This window comes from Canis lupus, chromosome 37 (assembly GCF_011100685.1).
Source record: "Canis lupus familiaris isolate Mischka breed German Shepherd chromosome 37, alternate assembly UU_Cfam_GSD_1.0, whole genome shotgun sequence".
Lineage (NCBI taxonomy): Eukaryota > Metazoa > Chordata > Mammalia > Carnivora > Canidae > Canis > Canis lupus.
In genome coordinates, this window is record NC_049258.1 from 20,724,854 (window position 1) to 20,748,360 (window position 23,507).

At 33.5% G+C, this 23,507-nt stretch overlaps 1 protein-coding gene and 2 long non-coding RNA genes across 8 annotated transcripts in view; 2 read left to right on the forward strand and 1 right to left on the reverse strand.

Moving 5' to 3' along the window:
• Positions 1-23,507, forward strand: part of SPAG16 (sperm associated antigen 16) — a 907,696-nt gene that overhangs the window by 76,549 nt on the left and 807,640 nt on the right. The gene's annotated exons all lie outside the window — the stretch shown is intronic.
• Positions 3,771-18,191, forward strand: LOC119867957. The gene is made up of 2 exons (XR_005385370.1): positions 3,771-4,208; positions 14,895-18,191. It is a non-coding gene; the product is annotated as an uncharacterized LOC119867957 (long non-coding RNA).
• LOC119867953 lies at positions 4,084-11,466 on the reverse strand. Its single transcript, XR_005385365.1, has 5 exons — positions 11,438-11,466; positions 10,852-10,890; positions 9,380-9,399; positions 5,156-5,240; positions 4,084-4,190 (listed from the first exon to the last, which is right to left on the reverse strand). It is a non-coding gene; the product is annotated as an uncharacterized LOC119867953 (long non-coding RNA).

Consider the following 23,507-nt stretch of genomic DNA (forward strand, 5'->3'; position numbering starts at 1 on the left):
TAAAGGATCTATACCCTAAAAACTACAGAACACTTCTGAAAGAAACTGAGGAAGAAACAAAGAGATGGAAAAATATTCCATGCTCATGGATTAGAAGAATAACTATCATGAAAATGTCAATGCTACCCAGGGCAATTTACACGTTCAATGCCATCCCTATCAAAATACCATGGACTTTCTTCAGAGAGTTGGAACAAATCACCTTAAGATTTGTTTGGAATCAGAGGAGATGCCGAATAGCCAGGGGAGTATTGAAAAAGAAAACCAGAGCCGGGGGCATCACAATGCCAGATTTCAGGTTGTACTACAAAGCTGTGAACATCAAGACAGTGTGGTACTGGCACAAAAACAGATACATAGATCAATGGAACAGAATAGAGAGCCCAGAAATGGGTCCTCAACTCTATGGTCAACTAATATTCGACAAAGCAGGAAAGACTATCCACTGGAAAAAGGACAGTCTCTCCAATAAATGGTGTTGGGAAAACTGGACAGCCATGTGCAGAAGAATGAAACTAGACCATTCTCTTACACTGGACACAAAGATAAACTTAAAATGGATGAAAGATCTAAATGTGAGACCAAAATCCATCAAAATCCTAGAGAAGAACACAGGCAAGACCCTTTTTGAATTTGGCCACAGCAACTTCTTGCAAGATACATATAGGAAAGCAAGGGAAACAAAAGCAAAAATGAACTATTGGGACTTCATCAAGATCAAAAGCTTCTGCACAGCAAAAGAAACAGTCAACAAAACTAAAAGACAACCTACGGAATGGGAGAAGATATTTGCAAATGACCTATCAGATAAAGGGCTAGTATCCAAGATCTATAAAGAACTTATGAAACTCAACAGCAGAGAAACAAACTATCCAATCATAAAATGGGCAAAAGACATGAACAGAAATTTCACCAAAGAAGACATAGACATGGCCAACAAGCACATGAGAAAATGCTCCACATCACTTGCCATCAGAGAAATACAAATCAAAACCACAATGAGATACCACCTCACACCAGTGAGAATGGGGAAAATTAACAAGACAGGAAACAGCAAATGTTGGAGAGGATGTGGAGAAAGGGGAAACACTCTTGCTGGTGGGAATGTGAACTGGAGCAGCCACTCTGGAAAACTGTGTGGAGGTTCCTCAAAGATTTGAAAATAGACCTGCCCTACGACCCAGCAATTGCACTGCTGGGGATTTACCCCAAAGATACAGATGCAGTGAAACGCCGGGACACCTGCACCCCGATGTTTATAGCAGCAGTGTCCACAATAGCCAAACTGTGGAAGGAGCCTCGGTGTCCATCTAAAGATGAATGAATAAAGAGGATGTGGTCTATGTATACAAAGGAATATTCCTCAGCTATTAGAAACGACAAATACCCACCATTTGCTTTGACGTGGATGGAACTGGAGGGTATGATGCTGAGTGAAGTAAGTCAATCGGAGAAGGACAAACACTATATTGTCTCATTCAGGGAATATAAAAAATAGTGAAAGGGAATAAAGGGGAAAGGAGAGAAAATGAGTGGGAAATATCAGAGAGGGTGACTGAACATGAGAGACTCCTAACTCTGGGAAACGAACAAGGGGTAGTGGAAGGGAGGTGGGCAGGGGGTTGGGGTGTCAGGGTAACGGGCACTGAGGGGGGCACTGGGTGTTATGCTATATGTTGGCAAATTGAATTCCAATAAAAAATACACCAAAAAATAAAAAGGATGTGATGAATTTGTATACTCTATATAATAAAAATATTTTCTTGTGGCACTGATTTCTATCATTCCCACAGGATTGTTTTGCTTGTGGTTTACTCTCTTGGTAGAGTTCAGAAAGTCTAGGGCTTCCACTTCACCCTTACTACCATAGTAATATTTACTTTGTAAATCAGGAGCCAATGAATAGATTTTACTAATTGACTAATACGTTTAGTCCAGGTATACAATTAGAAACCAGGTATACAATTAGAAACCAGTCCATAAGCCTACTGGTATTACTGTGAAACAAACTTGGTTCAAAACACCATTTATCAGGAGGCTCTCATTAGCCCCTAGTTTAACTGTTGGATGTGTTTTTGTGTCCCCAGGAAAGGGCATCCATTCAAAGCTAATGTCTATCTCTAAAAGGTCTGAGGTAAAAGACTTTCCCTTGTAAATGACTGCTGTACCTTTGGGGAAGGCTTAAAGGAAGATTTATAGTCAGATTTTGGTTTTCTTGAATGAATCCTGTATGATATAATGAAAACATTTTTTTTTTTCAGTGAAAACGAATCACTAATCACTGTATAATGTAAGAGGGGAGGGAGGGACAAAATGGGTGAAGAAGAATGGGAGATACAGGCTTCCAGTTACATAATGAATAAGCCATAGGAATAAGAGGTAAAGTATAGGGAATATAATCAATGGTATTAATATTGTATGGTGACAGATAATAGCTACACTTGTGGAGAGTATAGTATAATGACTTTCTTGAATCACTACATTGTGTATATTGTGTGCCAAATACACTCAAATAAAAAAAATAAAAAAAAATTTAAAATTTAAGGTTTTAAAAGTCAAAATGGAGGAGCATCTGGGTGGCTGAGTCCATTAAGTGTCTGACTATTGATTTCAGCTCAGGTCATTATCTCGGGATCCTAGGATCGCACCCTGCATCAGTCTCCCCCCACTCAACAGGGAGTCTATTCAAGGATTCTCTTTCTCTCTCTCTCCTGCTCTCTCTTCAATAAATAAATCTTTAAAAACTCAAAATGTAAGAGGTCCCATATAATAAGTCTACTACCAGATGACTGTTTCTTCATGGTAAAGCACCATAACAAGGTTCTATGTTGAATTCTGCTCTTGGCAAGCTGAACATTCAGCATCGAGAGGTAGCTGGATCAACTTCACTTAGGGGAAGTCCCTGTTACTAAGCTTATGTATAGTTTCCATTCTTGATATGATAGCTTCTTGGTCCAAAGCGGCTGAGAGTCCAAGGAAAAAGGACAACATTCATAGGATAAGGCATATTTTCCACATGATTATTGAAAATCTCATCCGTAGTGGATGTCTTTTAATGAGTATACCCATTGTACACAAATTCTCGCATACTTTCCCATTTTTAAGAGGTCCAACCACTAACCATTTCTCTAGATCTTATATCAGATTTTCCAATCTAATTCTTTCTACAAATCCCTAACCAATAAACCAAACTGATAGCCACTATTGATAAATAAATATAGATTCATTCCCCCATAGCCCATTTCTCCTTCCAGCTAATGACTGGATGACCAGATATACTGTCCAAATTTCTGTTCATAGGAAGGTTTCCCATTCACCATTGTCTTTCAGAATCTCCCTTGGCAGAACTATATTCAATGACTGTCCACTGGTACAGTCACTGAATATAGCATGTTGTGTAAGCCCATCTAGAAACCAGGCTAATTTTTTTCTTTCTCTGTTATCTGATCATGATGAAGGCCATAGATACTGTAGGATATGTGGCATTAAAATACGAATAGAAGTTTGGAATTCTAAGCTCCTTCCTCATGCATTTTACTTGTGCTTTTCTGCTTTTCTTTTCAAGCACAATTTCAATTATAATCATTCCTTTTTAAGATGAATTGCTTCTTGCATGCCCAGAATCATGGCTTTAATGACAGGTAACACTCCTGGTTCATAAACAACACATGTTAACTGCTACATATACATCTTTTAGCTAATACCCTCTCCCAGTTTGCAATATTATTTTAGGTTATCTTGGCCAGAGAAAGAAGCAATACCAGAGGATTTTACTTAGCATTTCCCACTATAGTACCTCTTACCCACAGGTCAAGAACTAATGTGAAAGTTCATCAAACTACCAAATATGTCGTTTTCACTTACTTACTTGGAGACCTAGGAAATGACTGACCACCATTTGTGTTCATGAGTCCTGTCTCCCTGTGACCCAGACCTAGGCCAATACTCTATTATCTGGTCACCATATTCCTCAACTCTACTGATGAGGGGTATCATAACATTGAAGTCCCAGAGTATCAATACCATGCTAGAACCTGTGTCAATAGTCTCAACATGTTGGCATATTTCTTCTTCTCTGGTGTATAGTTACCTGAGTAAATCATTATACACTTGCCATGGTGTTGCAGGTAACTTCTTCCTGGAGACCTGGCCACTTCTTTAGTCAGTAGGTTCAGTATCTGAAAAACTGGCTGAAGTTTCGAAACCAGGTAAGATATTGTGAGTTTTATGGAGTGACTGCCCTTAGCATCCTAATAATTCATCCTTGATGTCATTTGTTACAGATTGGGAATTAGCTTTGTTGGTTTCCCATCTTCCTGGCTTTTGAGAATATTATGTTGTATTAACTATCACCCTAGGTCTCTGTGGATTAGGCTCTCCTGACAGTTACTCTGCACCTTTCCATCATTGTGCCTACTGTGCTTTTGACCTGTGAGTGCTCCCACCTGGCCTCTCTTTTATCAGGCTCCTATCATCCCCATTGCTTTTAAGAAGCCTCATTCTCTAATAATATGTACCATTATTCTAGAGGAGAGCCACAACTGAACTTCTCAGTGATGTAGCTGCCCCTCCTACAGTTACAATCCTTAATACTTTTGTAGTTGGTGTATCTTCTGGTCATTCTGTGGCTATCTCATGGGCTCTTTAGCCTTGCGTGGTATAATCACTCTCACATGCTCACTTCTTTCTTTTGATCCTTCTTGTATTCTTTGTCATACATGATAGTTTTGGCATGTCTACTTCATTTAGTTGGGCCATAATTTTTTTCAAAGTTTGCAAGAGCTATCCTAACGTCATATTAACATGGGGGTCCTTGCCAGGATACTAATCCATAGGAAAATGCTTTAATATTAATAAACTTTCCCTTGTCCAACTTTATGTTCTATCTCCCTGTTTCAAAAGCCTCAGGATTCAGACCTACATGTATTTTCCTGACACTCATAGGTTCATATTGGCTAGTTCCTGCAGTTCCTTTGGGTTTAGTTCTTTTTTTCTTTTAACAGAGGCAATACTTCCCTGGCTAGGTTTTATTGTGACTTAAATGGATTTCAGTTAGTTAGCCAGGAAGAAAGCAGAGAATATATTGTAAGAGTAGAATGAGTTGTCTTGCAAGGCAGAGGATAAAATTGCCTTTGATCAAGGAAGGCATACTAACCTTTAACAGGGAGAAACAGGTTATTTTTGCAGGTCCAGAGAGTTCAGGGAAATCTGAAGACTCAGGATTTTCCAGTTTCAGATTTCTACGAAGTAATATCTACTATAAATGTTTTTCCTCATGATTTTCAATAAAATTATGCTTTTACTATCAAAATAAAACTTTAAAAAGATTATTTTATAAGTACCATAGATGGCTCAAATTAAATTGGATTGTATCCTGAAACTCTTTTTGGAACTCAGAATAAATTAATATACCCCATAAAATCTTTGTTATAATTAGAGTTAGGTTTTTTTTAAATGACTTTCCTAACTTATAATCTATTTTCAATATAATTTCTTTGCTGATGATTTTCACATATTCATATTACCATATTGTACCTTTATAGCAATAATTTAGCTATCTATGGGAATTTCTATTTTGAATTATTTACCATTACCTCAAAATTAACATGGCTTAATTTATAAATCTCATCTTATTTCCCAAATAGGCTAATTTCTTCATTTTTGAAATGACTTTCAATAGAGTCTGCATTCTACCAATTCATTCAGTTTAAAATTATGGCATCATCTTTGATTGTATCCTTCTGGTGTCTCCCAGTCTCTCATTAGTGCTGTTCTCACACTTCTTGACAAGTTCTGAGTTTCTAAATGGGGATGGAGGTGGGGAGTGGAGAACTAGGAGCTGATATCTTATTGGAAAGGGCTAAGGAATTTACCTAGAAATTTCACTTGCAGAACAAATTTACTTGAGTTAAATGTTTATTTTGGTTGGGTTTGGGGGAACTGGTGGAGATTATGAAGGACTTCCTTTAAAAACCACCCAAACCACCAATTTCATTGCTTCTTTATCCTTTTAATTTTTCTTCCCACTCTTCTAAAACTGGTCTTCATAGACTACCTTAGCGGCTTTCTAGATTGTCCTCTAATAGTCCCCTTTGTGTGACATTAAATATATCTTTCTGAAACTTGCTACTATATACTGATCTTCTTTGGACGATTTTATTTCTTTACTTCTCAAACTAGTTACATATGTGACTTTCTGATATACCATATAAATTACATTATATATTTCTATAACATTATAAAATCACTTCTATAAAGTTAGTAAGAGATTATATTTGGAGCATCTGGCTGGCCCAGTGGGAGCAGGTGACTCTTGATCTTGGGGTTGAGTTTGAGCCCCACATTGGGCATAAAGATACTTAAAAATAAAATCTTTTAAGGGATCCCTGGGTGGCGCAGCGGTTTGGCGCCTGCCTTTGGCCCAGGGCGCGATCCTGGAGACCCGGGATTGAATCCCACGTCGGGCTCCCGGTGCATGGGGCCTGCTTCTCCCTCTGCCTGTGTCTCTGCCTCTCTCTCTCTCTCTGTGACTATCATAAATAAATAAAAAATAAAAATAAAAAAAAAATAAAATCTTTTAAAAATGAGATTATATTTTAAAGCTAATTCTTATGGTTTAAACTATTTTTCTTGAATTAAGGAAACAATTCGTGTCAATACTGGGAAAGCAGTTTTCTCCTGTCTTTAAGATAATTAGTGGGTTACTAAAATAGTCAATGGGTTAGTTTTTGTAACGATAACTATACATTATAACATAATTTCCTTATGTCTGGGAAATATATGTTACTATAAAGGAATTGAGAGCCATTGTGAAATTAATTGTACTTTGCAAACACATAAGTCCCAGTTAAGAGAAAAAATTACTACTTTGTTGAGACTTTGAATGGCTATTATACATGCAAAACTTTAAATGTGCCAACATATTTATTAAAGAGAAGTAGAATCAAACAATTCCATATAGACTTTAATAGTTTTGAAAAGTATATTTATATGTAGAATTTATTTTTAATTGCAGAGAGGAAAAAAGAATAATGTGACATCCACTAAATTCATGATTCTCTGAAGAGTTAAATTTGAAGCATGCAATTATAATTTTTATATTTTATAATTTTTATATATTAAAAACCTACATACCTTGTGTCTTGACCTATATATTCAGTGATCATGCAGGAAAAATTAAAAACAAAACAAAGTATTTCAAGAAAGTGAGGAGTAAATTAAAAAAGATAAGGGGCTGCTACCTTTTCCTTCCATCTTTTTACTGCCTTATTTAATGCTTATTCTCTTAGATTGTAGTACAGACATGCTTTTCTAAATGAAAAAAATCCTATCTAGGTTACTATGCTTCTGCATGTAAAAAAATTTGGTCTAATACCCCCTGTATGAAACCCTGTTTCAAAGTTTGTAAAGATATTATTAAAAAAATAGGCATTTCTTTTCCAGATGAATAGGAACAGAGGATATGTTGAAAATAATATATAAATATAATATGTACAATAAAATTTCATAATATTTTATAAGTTAAGTCTTCAAATGTTAAAGGTTAAAAAAACAAAATTCTGACTAATTTGGGAAATAGTCATATTATTTTCTTAAAGAAACTTAAAAATTTTATTAAAGGAGTAATTTAAAAACCTATACTAATTTTTTTTTATATTATTTACCCTGGCAACATCTGGTTTAGCTTATTGTAAGAAAAATCTTTAGGTAAAATTTAAATGTTCCGTTAAAATAGTTTTCAATTACAATTGACATTTCATCACCCTATTTTTAATCATTTAGTTTTCTAAGTTTATTAATCAATAATACCTGTTACATAAGAATGGCTTTTCACATTAGCTTATACTACCAATTTGACTATTAAAGTACTTTCTCATAAGCTGTGGATGAATTTTCATATTTTCCTACTTATCTTAACTTCTTTTACATATTCAGAAATTTTATACATATGTATATATATATATTTTTTTTTTTGTTAAAGGAGTAAAAACGATATATTTTAGCTTTGATTTAGTACTTGCATAGCTATCCTCACATAAGTTAACAATTGTAATCCTTTTTCCTTCTGCACAGCATCTGTTAATATACTGTAGCATTCACTTTGGCAAAAATGTTTTAGAGTGTGAATTATTTTGAAACTTAATCTGTATCTGAAATTCAGGTCTACCACTAACACTTGTATAAAACCTGGGGCAAATTCCTTAACTTCTATGTTTCTATCTCTGTTAACTGACGAATAATAAGTGCATCTGAGGATTTTTGTCATGATGCAATAAAATAATATGTGTAATATATCTAGCACAGTACTATTACAGAATTGGTAGAAAAGATTATTTACCAAAGATAAATAATAATTGTTAATACTATTTTATTCTTTTATGTTAAATATGATATTGGTAACACTGAATAGAAGTCTGTCACAGACTTCCAAATTCATTCCTTTTAAGCATTTTTGTCATTTTGTTAGATAATGACTTGAATAATTTTGTGGTTGCTTTCTAAAATTATCAGTGTGATTTCCTTAATTCAGATTATATACAAACAAATATGGAAATTAGAGCATGATTATGGCCATTTCTGATGTTCTGTTGTATGCATATTTTGTGTTATATATTTTAAAGTACTCATATGGCCATAAAGATGATACAAAACTCTCAACCTCTTTATGGGCTAATCTGTATTTTGATTCACTTAATTAAAAAATGATCTTAACTCATATCTTTCTAATGTCATCCACCAATGATTATATAAAGTAGATCATAGTTTATTAAATATAATGATAAAATGTGAAAAGGAGAGAAAGGGTCCCTTTAACTCTGACATGACAGTGTATATGTATCTTGTGTTATGCCACACTGGGCGTGCTTATGGGGCAGTTCAAGAGCAGTTAGATGCACTTACATATAGATACTTCGCATTAATTAGAGTAAGTTTAGCTGCATCTTATATATTTGCATATTGCTCTACAGTGGTCATTATTATTTTTTGTGCCCCAGCATCATTGTGAGTCCAGCATTAATCAGGGATCTGGTTGACATTTTGCTAGTAATTGTGAATCTTACATTAGGATGTTAAATAAGTCTATTAATCAGACATAAAGTTGCTAAAAAAGGAAATTAGTTTTACATTTTCTTTAGAGTTTGAAAATATGGAAGGTAATAAAAAGTCTATAACCATGTGCAAATGGGAATTTTAATGCCTATAACTTGATAATGTTGAATGTCTTCAGCAGTTGAAATAATTCATTAAAAATCCCTGGGGAAATATATTAATCAAAATATTTTTTCATAATACCCTGCCATGTTAAATACATAAGGATTAAGATAACTTGTTTATAATTCTGTTCTGAGTAGAAAATCAAATAAATAGAAATACTTACATAATTTCACTAAATATATTCTGTTTACATAAAAAGAAATAAATGTGAATCAGAATAAAAGTAATTAAGAAATACTAATTATTCTCAGGTTTTAAACTATACTATTTATCTTGAATTATGCATAAGCATGGATTATTTAGAAAATACAAAAATGAGATTGCAGGGAAAACATACTAAGGATTTTAGAACATTTTGAAAACTTTAGTCAATATATGTGTTATTTATATATAGTTAAAAGTAACACTTTATTAAAAATTGTGAATTGAATATACCATAATTTAAAAATAAATATGTTTAAGTAATATTTATTTAATTTAAATATATCATGTGTATATTTGATGCAAATATATAAATTTATATGATAAATATATAATATATTTGCTTTTTCATTTGGCATGTTTCTAAGATTCTTCTGTGTTGCTATATGTGGCTATATTTCATTTCACAATATTTACTTTTCTGTCCTTTTATTAACACATAGTCAATTCATTTCAAAAGTCTTGGTTTAATAAACAATACTTCCATGAATATTCTTGTATATCCCCAATTGCACATATGGAAGATTTTCTGTAAGGTATAAATATAGGAGTGAAATTGCTGTGTTACTGGGGATAAGGATTTTACTGTATAGTGCCCTATTTTCCAAATTAGTTGAATATGTTTATAAACCCACATGCAGAATTTCTATTACTTTTTCCTTTCTAGCACTTGGTATTCCAATATTAATTTTTGTCAGTCTAATTAGTAAAATATGTTATTATATGTTTTTTTATTTATTTTTATTTTATTATTATTTTTTTTTATTGGTGTTCAATTTACCAACATACAGAATAACCCCCAGTGCCCGTCACCCAATTACTCCCACTCCCCGCCCTCCTCCCCTTCTACCACCCCTAGTTCGTTTCCCAGAGTTAGCAGTCTTTACGTTCTGTCTCCCTTTCTGATATTTCCACACATTTCTTCTCCCTTCCCTTATATTCCCTTTCACTGTTATTTATATTCCCCACATGAATGAGAACATATAATGTTTGTCCTTCTCCGACAGACTTACTTCACTCAGCATAATACCCTCCAGTTCCATCCACGTTGAAGCAAATGGTGGGTATTTGTCATTTCTAATAGCTGAGTAATATTCCATTGTATACATAGACCACATCTTCTTTATCCACTCATCTTTCAATGGACACCGAAGCTCCTTCCACAGTTTGGCTATTGTGGACATTGCTGCTATAACATCGGGGTTAACATATTAATTTTTCTGATTAACACTTATATTGAACATGTTCTCTTTTATTTATGGGTTATTCATATGTTAGCTTCTGTAAAATGTCATTTCATAAACTGACTTTTCCAACTACGTTGTTGGTCTTTTTAAGTATATTTGCAATGTTTCTTAGATAATTCCCTGATCAGTCATATGAAGGCCAGTAGCTTGTCCCAGATGATGACTTATATTTATTTCCTCATAGTACCTTTTAATGAGTAGTTCTTCATTTTGTCATGTTTTATATCTGAAATATAAAGAATTTTATTTAAAAATCCACAAAGTTCTTTATTTTAATGTAGTCAAATTTATTAATACTTTCTTTTATGGAAGACTTATTGACAGTTGCTTTAGAGATCCTTTCCTATACCAAGGTGAGAATGCTTGCTTGTATATTTCCTTCTATTTGCATATTATTTATTTTTCCCATTAGCAAATATTTTAGTGCATAATTCCTAAACACATAGACATGCTCTTACTTCACCCAATATAATTATTTAAATCAATAAATCAATAATAAGGGACACCTGGGTGGTACAGATGATTAAACATCCGACTCTTGGTTTTGGCTCAGGTGGTGAGCTTATGATTATGAGAGCGAGCCTGCCTTGGGGTCAGGCCCACACTAAGTGTGGAATCTGCTTGAGATTCTTTCTCCCTGTGCTCTCTCTCTAAAATAAATAAATCAACCTTAAAAAAATGAAATCATCACTTATGCAATACTTTTATTTAATCTACAGAATTTATTTAAGTTTTAGTGTGTTCCACTAATATCTGTAATTTTTCAGACTAACCTTTTTTTTGAGATAGTTGTAAATTCATGTGCACTTGTAAGAGATAATAAAGAGATGTTGTACATTCTTTATCTGCTTTCTTCCAACGGTAACATCTTGAAAAACCAAAATATAATCTGGATATTGACATTGATGCAAAGTATGGGACAGTTCCATCACCACAGGGTTTCCTGGTGTTGTCCTTTTATACTCATACCCATTTCCCTCTACCCTACTTCCTCCAGTTCCCAGCCTTAGACAACCACTAATCTGCTCTCCATCTTTTATAATTTTGTCATTTCAAGGTTGTTATTTGAATGTAGTCATATGGCATTTAACTTTTGGGGGTGACTTTTACACTCAGCGTAATTCCCTTTATTTATTTTATTTTTTTTTAAGATTTATTTATTCATGATAGACAGAGAGAGAGGCAGAGACACAGGAGGAGGGAGAAGCAGGCTCCACGCCGGAGCCCGACGTGGGACTCGATCCCGGGACTCCAGGATCGCGCCCTGGGCCAAAGGCAGGCGCCAAACCGCTGAGCCACCCAGGGATCCCCCATAATTCCCTTTATATTAATCCCAAGCTGTTGCATGGATAATAGTTTTTCCTCTCTTTAGTGCTGAGTGGTTGCAAATTCTTTTAAAAATATTTGGCAGAATTCTCTAATGAAACCATCTGGGGGCGCTTGTGTGACTCAGTCAGTTAAGCCTTCCACTCTTGATTTTGGCTCAGGTCAGGATCTCAGGGTCCTGAGTTGGAGCCCTGCACTGGGCTCCATGCTCAATGTGGAGTCTGTTTGTCCCTCTCCCTCTGCTTCTCCCCCTGCTCATGCTCTCTCTCTCCCTCTCTTTCTCTCTCTCTCAAATGAATAAATAAAATAATTAAAAATCTTTAAAAAAATAAAAGAAACTATTTGGGCTTGAGGATTTTTTTTAAATTATAAATTCAATTTCTTTAATGGTTTTAGGACTATATTATTTCATTTTAATTGAGTTTTTGTAGTTTGTGTTTTCTGAGGAATTTGTCCATTCTAAATAGCTAAATTTGTGACTGTGGATAAAGTTGTTTATAGTATTCCCTGATACTTTTAATGACTGCAGGATCTATAGTGGTATTCTCCATTCCATTCTTGATATTTGTTATTTGTGTCTTCCCCCCTTTTATTTTTGTCAATCTTGGTAGATAGAGTTTTTAAAATTTTACTACCTTTTGGATCTATTTGCTGTTTTTTCTCTAGCTCCTTTATGTGTAAGGTTAGCTTTTGTATTTGAGTTCTTTCCAGTTTTTGAATGGATGCTTATATTGCGATGTATTTCCCCCTTAGGACTGCTTTTGCTGCATCCCAAAGATTTTGAATGTTGTATCTTCATTCTCATTAGTTTCCATGAATCTTTTTAATTCTTCCTTAATTTCCTGGTTGACCCTTTCATCTTTTAGCAGGATGGTCCTTAACCTCCACGTGTTTGAGGTCCTTCCAAACTTCTTGTTGTGATTTAGTTCTAATTTCAAGGCATTATGGTCTGAGAATATGCAGGGGACGATCCCAATCTTTTGGTATCGGTTCAGACCCAATTTGTGACCCAGTATGTGGTCTATTCTGGAGAAAGTTCCATGTGCACTTGAGAAGAATGTGTATTCAGTTGAGTTTGGATGTAAAGTTCTGTAGATATCTGTGAAATCCATCTGGTCCAGTGTATCATTTAAAGCTCTCGTTTCTTTGGAGATGTTGTGCTTAGAAGACCTATTGAGTGTAGAAAGAGCTAGATTGAAGTCACCAAGTAAAAGTGTATTATTATCTAAGTATTTCTTCACTTTGGTTATTAATTGCTTTATATATTTGGCAGCTCCCACATTCGGGGCATATATATTGAGGATTGTTAGGTCCTCTTGTTGGATAGATCCTTTAAGTATGATATAGTGTCCCTCTTCATCTCTCACTACAGTCTTTGGGGTAAATTTTAGTTTATCTGATATAAGGATGGCTACCCCTGCTTTCTTTTGAGGACCATTTGAATGGTAAATGGTTCTCCAACCTTTTATTTTCAGGTTGTAGGTGTCCTTCTGTCTAAAATGAGTCTCTTGTAGACAGCAAATAGATGGGTCCTGCTTTTTTATCCAGTCTGAAACCCTGCGCCTTTTGATGGGGTCATTAAGCCCGTTCACGTTCAGAGTTACTATTGAAAGATATGAGTTTAGTGTCATCATGATTTTACTACCTTTTGAATATTATTTGAATAATATCTTTATTATTTCCTTTATTCTTCTTCTAGCTTTGGGTTTCTTAATGCTTTTCTTTTTCTACTCTCTTTAGGGGGAAACTTAGATTAGTGATTCAAGACATCTTCTGTAATGTAAGCATTTAGTGCTATACATATCCCTCTCAGCCTGCCTTAGCTGCACCTCACATATTGTGTTATGTTGTACTTTCATTTTTATTCAATTCTATATAGTTTTTATTTCCTTTGAGACTCCCTTTTGGACCCTGGATTATTCAGAAGTGTGTTGTATAATTTCTACACATATCAGAGATTTCCCTTTATCTTTTTGCTATTGATTTCTGGTTTGATTTGATTATGATCAGAGAATACATTACCTTTTTTATGCTAGGTTAGACCTGTGTTGTCATATTTTTTGGGGGGTGGGAGGTAGTAAAATATCCTGCTGCACTGTTTCTCCAGTCTTGGCATTTCTAATGAGTTTTTCTTCTTATTTCCACTCTTTGGAGTTTCACTTTGGCTGTGTCTTGCATTATTTTAGGATTTATAGTTATTTGCAGGGAAAATAGGAAGAGAGATGAATCTGTACTGTACTGTCTAATTTGGACTGGACATCTCCGTAAAATTTTGCTTCTCAGTTTAAAAAATTTCATTACCTTGAAATCAGTTTTTAAAAATGTGGAATGAAGTAGTAATTAATTATTTTGGGTCTCATTAAGATAATTGTTTGTCCCAGCACAATTTACATTATGGCTTTTCTTTTTCCCAAAGGTCTGCAGCGTAAGCTCTGTCATTTGGTTTACATGGGTTTCTAGATATATGTGGCTTTGTTTTATATTACGTTTCATTGTTGAGTTTTTTTTTTACTCCTGTGGCAGTACCATACTTTTTAATAAGTTCTTTTTATGTTATTCAGAAGTATTGTAGTTATCTTATAATTCTCTTCACATTTTAAAATAGGCTTGTGAAACTTCTAAAAAAATATCTAGGGACTTTTTTTGAAATAATAATTTTTTGATCTATGTAATGATAATTAGCATCTTTATAGTACTGAGTATTTTGATGTATAAATGAACATGGTTTATCTCCCCATATATTTAGATTTTCTTTGATATCTTTCAATAACATTTTAATACTTTCTTTGAGATCCTGTACATGTATTTGTTAAATGTAATTCCAAGTGCTTTATAATTTTTACTATCATAAATGATATTTCCAAGTAGTTAAAATAAATAATCTGTCCCTTTGTTGGCTTTGAGGCTTCGTTCAACAGAAATCAAGAAGGAGCCCATAAGCTCAGTGCAAGATCAACCTTCTGACTCCATGCCTCCTCTACAGCAGGAGTGGAGAGGGAACTCTCAAACTTGGAGTAAGATCAGACCTCTGCAGGACACCATTGGCAGGAGACAACCGAATGCCCAAGCACACAGAATAAGACTGTCCATCTACACAGGATATGCTTCTGTCAGCAGGAGCCAAATGGGAGATTCTGAGTAACACATGTTCCTGGTCAACCCATCCTTGATCCTGTCTTTCTTCAACACTCCTACCCTGTATCTGTGTTCTTTTTGTGTTTATAAGAAGTTCAGGACTCCTAGTTCTTTTACTCCAGAATTCTAATTCTCCCTAAATTACCTTATAGAACTTTTTCTGACCCATTTTCTTCATACTTTTTCTGAGTCCTGAAACTTTTTCTTGTACTGTTCGCAACTCAAGATCACTGGTCAGCAAAATCCTCTGTGTTTTTAACTTCTACTGTGAATGTTGCCTTCTCCTTCTGTGCTAATGGAAATCTAGCTTTTCCCTAGTTATAGTTTCTCCTGTAGCTGGTGGCTAATAGTAAATATTAAACAATGTGCTCTTTGGAAAGAGAAATAAGCAAAAACCTTGATTTGTTGTACTTTCCAGTTTTTGTGCTATAAATGCATCAAAGTCATTCATTTACCATCATAATTTGGCAAATGTGGAGTTGGGAAGTGATGTCCACAGTCAGCAATTATAAACTAGTATGAGCTAGGGTTTCCTGGATGGGCAGTGGCTAGGTGTCTGACTCTTGGTTTTGGCTGAGGTCATGATCTCAGGGTCCTGGGACTGAGCCCCACAATGGGTACCATGTTCAACAGGGACTCTGTTTAGAGTCTTTCTGCCCCTTTTCTTCATGCATACATGTTTTCTCTCTCTGTGTGTCTCAAATAAATCTTAAAAAAGGAAACAAGGTAGTATGAGCCAGCTTGGGCTCACCCTGTCTTGTAGCACTTTTAAAGGTAACTGTTTTCTCTCCACTCAACTATAACATCGGACCTGGAGTTGAGATAAATGTCCTCTGTGCTTCTCATTTGTGCTTTCAAGTCCTTTCCCCTCCTTTCTTCATGAACACACTCTACCTTGAATATTGTATCATCAGATTATCCTACGTACTATAACTTTTTAATATATGCACTTTTTCTCAGGTCACTGTTTTTTGTAAGTTTAAAATAATCATCCCTGTGACATTGTCACTTTCTTAAAAAATGATTCCTGCTATAGTTTTTTATAAAGTATTTTTTTAATTTTTCATAATTTATAATTCTTTATAACTCTGGACTTTCAGTTCCTTGATAGCCTCTCTTTTAGTGATTTTGTTTCATTCTCAGTCATTCACTTTCTGGTTATTTTTTAGGCCTTGATGTTGGCGATAGCTGCCACATTTTTAATTTCTTTTGCTACTTGAACCTCATCTCCCTGAACCCTGCATGTTGAGGTGTTCCAGAGCTCAGTTCTAGGGCCTTTTCTGTTTGCCATCATCACTCCATAGGTGATCTCATCCAGTCTCATGGTTTTAAATTACCTATATGTTAACAACTCCTTACTTCACATCTTCTACTGAGATCTCTTTCTAAAGTCTGGTTTTGTATATCCAACTACATGCTTGACACATGCAGTTGGATATCAATTCTCCACTAAAATTCTGTCTTCTGATGTTATCTCTATCTTAATTATTGGAAACTACATTCCTCTCTAGTTACTTAGCCAGAAAACTGGAGTTATCCTTGAGTCACTTCTGTCTTATACACTTCACATCAGATATGAAAATAAATTATTTTGGGTCTATCTTTGAAAGATATCCACACTTCCATCTTTCCTTGCCACTAACACTATTAATGTCTGTTCTTTAGTTTTTGGTTTCATCATCTCTAATTTGGATTATCGCAGTAGTGTTTTAACTGGTCTCTTTGCATTGTCTTTGTTTTCTTCTAGTCTTCTTTAAACACAGAAGCCAGTGATTTTCTTAAAACATAGGTCTATCCATAACATTTCTCTGCTTAAAATTTTCTAGTGGCATTCTATCAAGTGAAGTCATTATGGCCTCTGATACTATACATGGTATGGCCTTATTTTAACTCTCTGACCTCATTTCCTGCTATTCTCCCATTTTTTTACTTAATTCTGGCCACACTAGCCACCTACCTATTTGTAGAACACTCTAGACATGCCCCTACCTCTAGGCTTTTTACTTTGAGGTTTCCTTTGCCCTCATTCTTCCTTCAGATATCCAAATGACTCATCCCCTTATTTCTTTCAAAACTTTAATAAAATATCTCCTGGTAAAGAGACTGTCCATAATCATCCAATCTAAATTTTACTAATCTAAATGTTAATGCTACCCCTCATTCCTTGATCCTTTCTCAGTCTCTTTCCTGCTTTTTCCCCCTCTCCATACATGTCTTACATATCTTTCTATTACATATTTGTGTTTTACTTATTATTAACCTGTTTATTGTACCTCTTTTCCTCTAGAATGTAAGCTCTATGAAAGCAGAGATATTTATCTGTTTTATTTACTCTTATATCTCCAGTGCCAAAAACATGACTAGCAAATAGTATTTATAAATATATGTATTCGAATGAATGTATATGTGAAAAAAGTTACTTGTTATAGACATGACATGCTGTAGACATGAAATTGATTAAGTAAAATTTTTTATTGTTTATAATATCATCTATGAATAATGATAATTGTGATTTTCCTTTTCCAAACCTGCAAAACAGTATATACATTTATCTTTGTGCATAGTCTAGGACCTCTAGAAAGTTGTTGAGTGAAAGTGGTTGGAATGGGCATTTTTATTCTGTTCTTGATTTTAAAGGGAACAAATCTGATATTTCAACATGAGCAAATGATATTTACTATAAGTCTTTGGTAGATGTTCTTTATCAGACTAAATAGGTTAACCTTTGCTTCCATGTTTGCTGTGTTTGTTTATTTGTGCTTTATCATGAGTTAGTGTTAACTTTGGTAAAAATAAATGAAGGGCAAACTTTTTTATCATGTTCAAGTGTTAAAATTTATTTTATAATGAATGAATATTGAATTTTCTGTTTTGAGATGATTTTCTCCATTAATATGTGATAAGTAATATTATAGAATTTCTAATGTTAACATTCTCTTTCATTCTTGGTACAAAACTAAACATTCATTATGTGTTATTGATTTCTTCATTGGACCTAATTCACTGTTTTTTAAAGGATGCTTGCTTCTATTTTATGAATAAAATGGCGTTTATTTTCTCTTTTTAGTCACTGTCTTTTTATAGCCTTATTATTATTGAGTGATTTGGGTGAATATTTCCTATTTATTTATTTACACATTTTAATTTATATTCCAGTTAGTTAACATGCAGTACAGTATTAGTTTCAGGTGCAGAATTTAGTGATTCAGTACTTCTATACAACATCTGGTCCTCATCACAATTGTACTCCTTAATCCTCATCACTTTTTTCAACCATCTCTGCGCCAACCTCCCCTCTGGTAACCATCAGTCAGTTTGTTCTCAGTTAGTTAAGACTGTTTCTTGGTGACTGGTGCGAGATTATATCTCATTGTAGTTTTGATTTTTATTTCACTGATGAGAAGGGTTGTTGAGCACCTCTTCAGGTGTTTGTTGGCCATATGCATGTCTTTAGAAAAATGTTTATTCATGTCTTCTGCCCATTTTTAAATTGGATTATTCATTTTTGGGGGTGTTGAATTTTATAAATTCTATATAGTTTGGATACTAGCCATTATGTTATTTGCAAATATCTTCTCTTATTCTGGAGGTTGCCTTTTATTGTTTCTTTCACTATGCAGAAACTTTTTATTTTGATGAAATCCCAATAGTTTGCTTTTGCTTTTGTTTCTCTTACCTTAGGAAACATATCCATGGCTAATGTGAGAGATGTTACTGGCTGCGTTCTTTTCCAGGATTTTTATGGCTTCAGGCTTCACATTTAGATCTTTAATCCGTTTTGAATTTATTTTTGTGTATGGTATAAGAAAGTGCTCCAGTTCCATTCTTTTGCATGTTGCTGTCCAGTTTTCCCAACACCATTAGTTGAAGAGAGTCTCTCTCCCATTGGTTATTATTTTATGCTTTGTGGAAGATTAATTGACCATAGAGTTTTGGGTTCATTTCTGGGTTTTCTATTCTGTTCTATAGATCTAGGTGTCTGTTTTTGTGCCAGTACCATACTGTTTTGATCACTACAGCTTTGTCATATAACTTGAAGTCCAGAACTATAATGGCTCCAGCTTTTCTTTTCCTTTTCAGTGTTCGTTTGGCTATTTGGGGTCTTTTTGTGGTCCCATTCAAATTTTAGAATTGTTTGTTCTAACTCTGTGAAAAATTTTGTTGGCATTTTGATAGGGATTGCATTAAATGTGTAGATTGCTTTGGGTAGTATAGGCATTTTAACAATATTTGTTCTTCCAATCCATGAATGGATGGAATGTCTTTCCATTTCTTTGAGTCATCTTCAGTTTTTAAAATCAGTGTTTTATGGTTTTCAGAGTACAGATCTTTCACTTCTTTGGTTAGGTTTATTCCTAGGTATCTTATGATTTTTAGTGCAATTGCAAATGAAATTGGTTCCTTGATTTCTCTTTCTGCTGCTTTATTATTGATGTATAAATGCAACAGGTTTCTGTACATTGATTTTGTATTCTGATTTTACTGAATTTTGTTATCAGTTCTAGCAGTTTTTTAGTGGAGTCCTTGGAGTTTTCTATATAGAGTACCATGTCATCTTCAAATAGTGAAAGTTAGACTTCTCCTTTGCTGTATGGATGTATCTATTCATTTAGTTTATTTACATTCTTTTTCTATTTCAAATAATCTCATGGGGCCATTCCTGTAATTAAAAATTATGTTCATGTCTCTGATTATTTCCTTAGGAAAAGCCTAAAGAATTGGCATTATTGGGTCAAAGAATATAAATAGGTGGTTGTTCTAGCCTTTGTTTTGAAAGTGAAATGTAAATAAATCCTCTTTAAAAAGCTGTTTCTTTTATTCATGTTCTTTGTACATATTTTTTCTTTACCTCAAACTTCTCTTTTTCTAAATAATGCTTTGTCTTGTGGTCCATTTTCGGTTACATATCTACTTCTTTCTTTGATTAGTATTTACTTAGTACATCTCTTCATTCCTTTATTTTCAATATTTCTGTAATTTGTTTAGTTCTCTCTGGTAAAAAATGACATATAGATGATAATGTCTTTTATTCATTCCCTATATATATATTTATATATAAATAAATATATATTTATATATAAATAAAATATTTGGTTTGATATTTAGTGCTGTTTTTAACCTAATCAAAGGGACAATATTCTTCTTATTTTATAAAGGCAGTTTCTAAAGAGAATGCTTATTTAGATTTATCTACAAATTTATCTCATTTTTCTGACTGCTTTTAAGATTTCATCTTTGTCCAGCAGTTTGTTCATAATAGGTAAAATATTATTTCATGAAATATATTATGATTCCTGTATTTGAGTAGCATTTCTTTTGTCATATCGTAAGTCTCCTACTCATTATTGCAGTAAATAATGCCTTTTTTGAATTTAAAAAATTTTGTTCTACCCAGAGCTTCAGTTAGATGTAAGTTATACTGTCTCATTCTGTCTTACATTTTCTAACTTCTTTTTCAAATTTTTAATATTCTTATCTCCCTGTGCTGCATTCTCAGAAATTTCTTCATTCTTCTAGCTCTCTATATAAAGATTTTTAAAAAATCTTTTCTTGTGCTTTTATATGTGAATAGTTTTATACTTCTAAAGGCTACATTTGGTTCTTTTAAGACTATTCTTGACAATTATTGCTAGTTCCTTATTGCTTGTACTTGTTTGTGTGTGTATACTTTTTATTTATTTAAGTGTTACTAAGATTCTGCTTCTCTATCTTATGGTGGTCCTCAGGATTGCAATCTTTCAGGATTGCAGCTCTGGTTTTGGCATTTATCATCAGAGCAACCCATCTTTTACATATATTTATTGTTAATAGCATATGTAAGCTATATATGTTTTTTTTTCTTATTTTTGCTTCATCTCACTGTTGAGTGCAACAATGTAATAAAATTATTTTTTACTTAGGTTTTAGTGGAAAAAATTTTCAAAGTATGTAGTCATATGTTGCTGCAATCAAAATATTGAATATTTTGATTTTATTATTTAATTTTAGTATTATGATCCTTTTTAATACGCTTTTTGAGAGAATATAAGTAAATGGTAATCTATTTTTAATTTGTGAAGTAAAATCATAACAAATTTAAATACTTTATTTGGACTTAAGATATTTTATATCCCATGGATAATATCATCTTTTTATTAGAGTTGTCTTAGGATGAGAGGAGAAAAAGAAAAAAAACAGATGAGTTTGGGAAGTACATTTACTTTGTATAGGGTCTGTAAGAGTTTAAGTAATGTCAAAAAGGAGCGTTAGATTTGGATAGCAAATCTCATGATAGTGGATACTTAGTAGTAGAAAAATAGGTTTAATATTCCATGGTATACTTAGCCATTAGAAACGATGAATACCCACCATTTGCCTCAATGTGGATGGAACTGGAGGGTATTATGCTGAGTGAAGTAAGCCAATCAGAGAAGGACAAACATTATATGGTTTCATTCATTTGGGAAATATAAAAAATAATGAAAAGGGATTAAAGAGAAAAAGAGAGAAAATGAGTGGGAAATATCAGTGAGGGAGACAGAACATGAGAGACTCCTAACTCTAGGAAACGAACAAGGGGTAGTAGAAGGGGAGGTGGGCGGGGGCTTGGGGTGACTGGGTGACAGGCACTGAGGGGGACACTGGGTGTTATGCTATATGTTGGCAAATCGAACTCCAATAAAAATATACAAAATAAAAGACAAAATTAGGTTTATAAACTGTATGCAGTTACTTTATTATTTCATCTATTCTCATTGGAGATTGATTCAATGCATACATGTGGGAGTCAGTGGGTAGGAATGTGGAAGAGTGGAAGAATCTTGGTTTTAAGGATTTCACATGTTAGATCAAATGGTTTTTATAACTTTGGCACGTAAGTGTGTATGTACTACTTGAAAGGTAATGTGTCAAAATATTTTATTTAGTCATATACTAATGTTTATCATTTATGTTTAGGTAATTTATGAGTTAATTTTGTGAACTAAAATAATTCAACAAATTAGATTTTAATTATTAAATAAATTATCTTAATTTTGTTAATGGCTTATCTTAATAATTAGTAAATTATATTTTAATAAAGTATTAGATAAATAAAACACCAAATTTAATATTTAGGTAACATCTACTTACCAGATAGAAAATTAAAATATAAATTAGCATATTCACTAAGAAAGCTTGGCATTTATTAAATGGCTGTAAGACAATTTTTCAATATTAAATATCTTCTAAGACTTTTTAATCCAAGTTTTAGATTTATAGCAAAATCAAGAGGAAGGTACACAGATTTCTCATGTATCTCCTGCCACAACACATGAGTAGCTTCTCCCATTATCATCATCCTCAATGTAAGCGGTGTATTTGTTAGAAACAGTGAACCTACATTGACATAAATCAGCCAAGTCTGTAATTATGTTATGGTTTCCACTATATATGGTTTCCTATAATACATAGGTAGAACCTATATATTATATAGGTAGGACAAATGTATAATGAGAAGTATATCATCATAGTATCACATACAGTATTTTCACTGTTATAAAAATTCTTTGTGCTCCACTTATTTATCCTTCCATGTCCCCAACCCCTTGCAACCTCTGACCTTTATACTATCTCTATTGTTTATTCTTTTCCAGAATGTCATGTAGTTGCAATCATATAGTATGTAGCCTTTTTAAATTGGCTTTTTTTCACTTAATAATATTCATTTTAGGTTCTTTCATGTCTTTCCATAGCTTGATAGCTCATTTATTCCTAGTGCTGAATAATATTCCATTTTCTGTATATATTACAGTATATCCATTCACCCACTGAGGAACCTCTTGGTTACTTCCAAATTTTGGCAATTATTAATGAAGCTGCTATAAACATTCATGTGCAGGTTTTGTGTGACAAGTTTTCACCTCCGTTGGGTAAATATCAAGGTCATGACTGTTGTATTGCATGGTAAGGAATATATTTATTTTTCTAAGAAACTGCCAAAATATTTTCCAATGTGGCTATACTATATTGCATTTCTACCAGCATAGAATAAGAGTTCCTGTTGCTCTACCAGCATTTGGTGATATCAGTATTCTGGATTTTGGCCATTCTAAGTAGTGTGTAATGGTATCTCATTGTTTTAATTTGCTTTTCCCTGATGACATATGATATGAAATATGTTTTCATATGCTTATTTGCCATCGTATATATTACTTTGTGAGAGGTCTGTTAATGTCATAGGTTTATTTAATTGGGTTGTTTGTTTTCTTATTGCTGGGTTTTAAGAGTTCTTTATATATTTTGGAGAAGTTTTTTTTTTTTATCAGATGTGTGTTTTGCAAATATTTTTCCTCAGTTTGTGGCTTATCTTAATTATTCTCTTCACATTGTCTTTTGCAGAGCAGAAGTTTTTCATTTTAATGA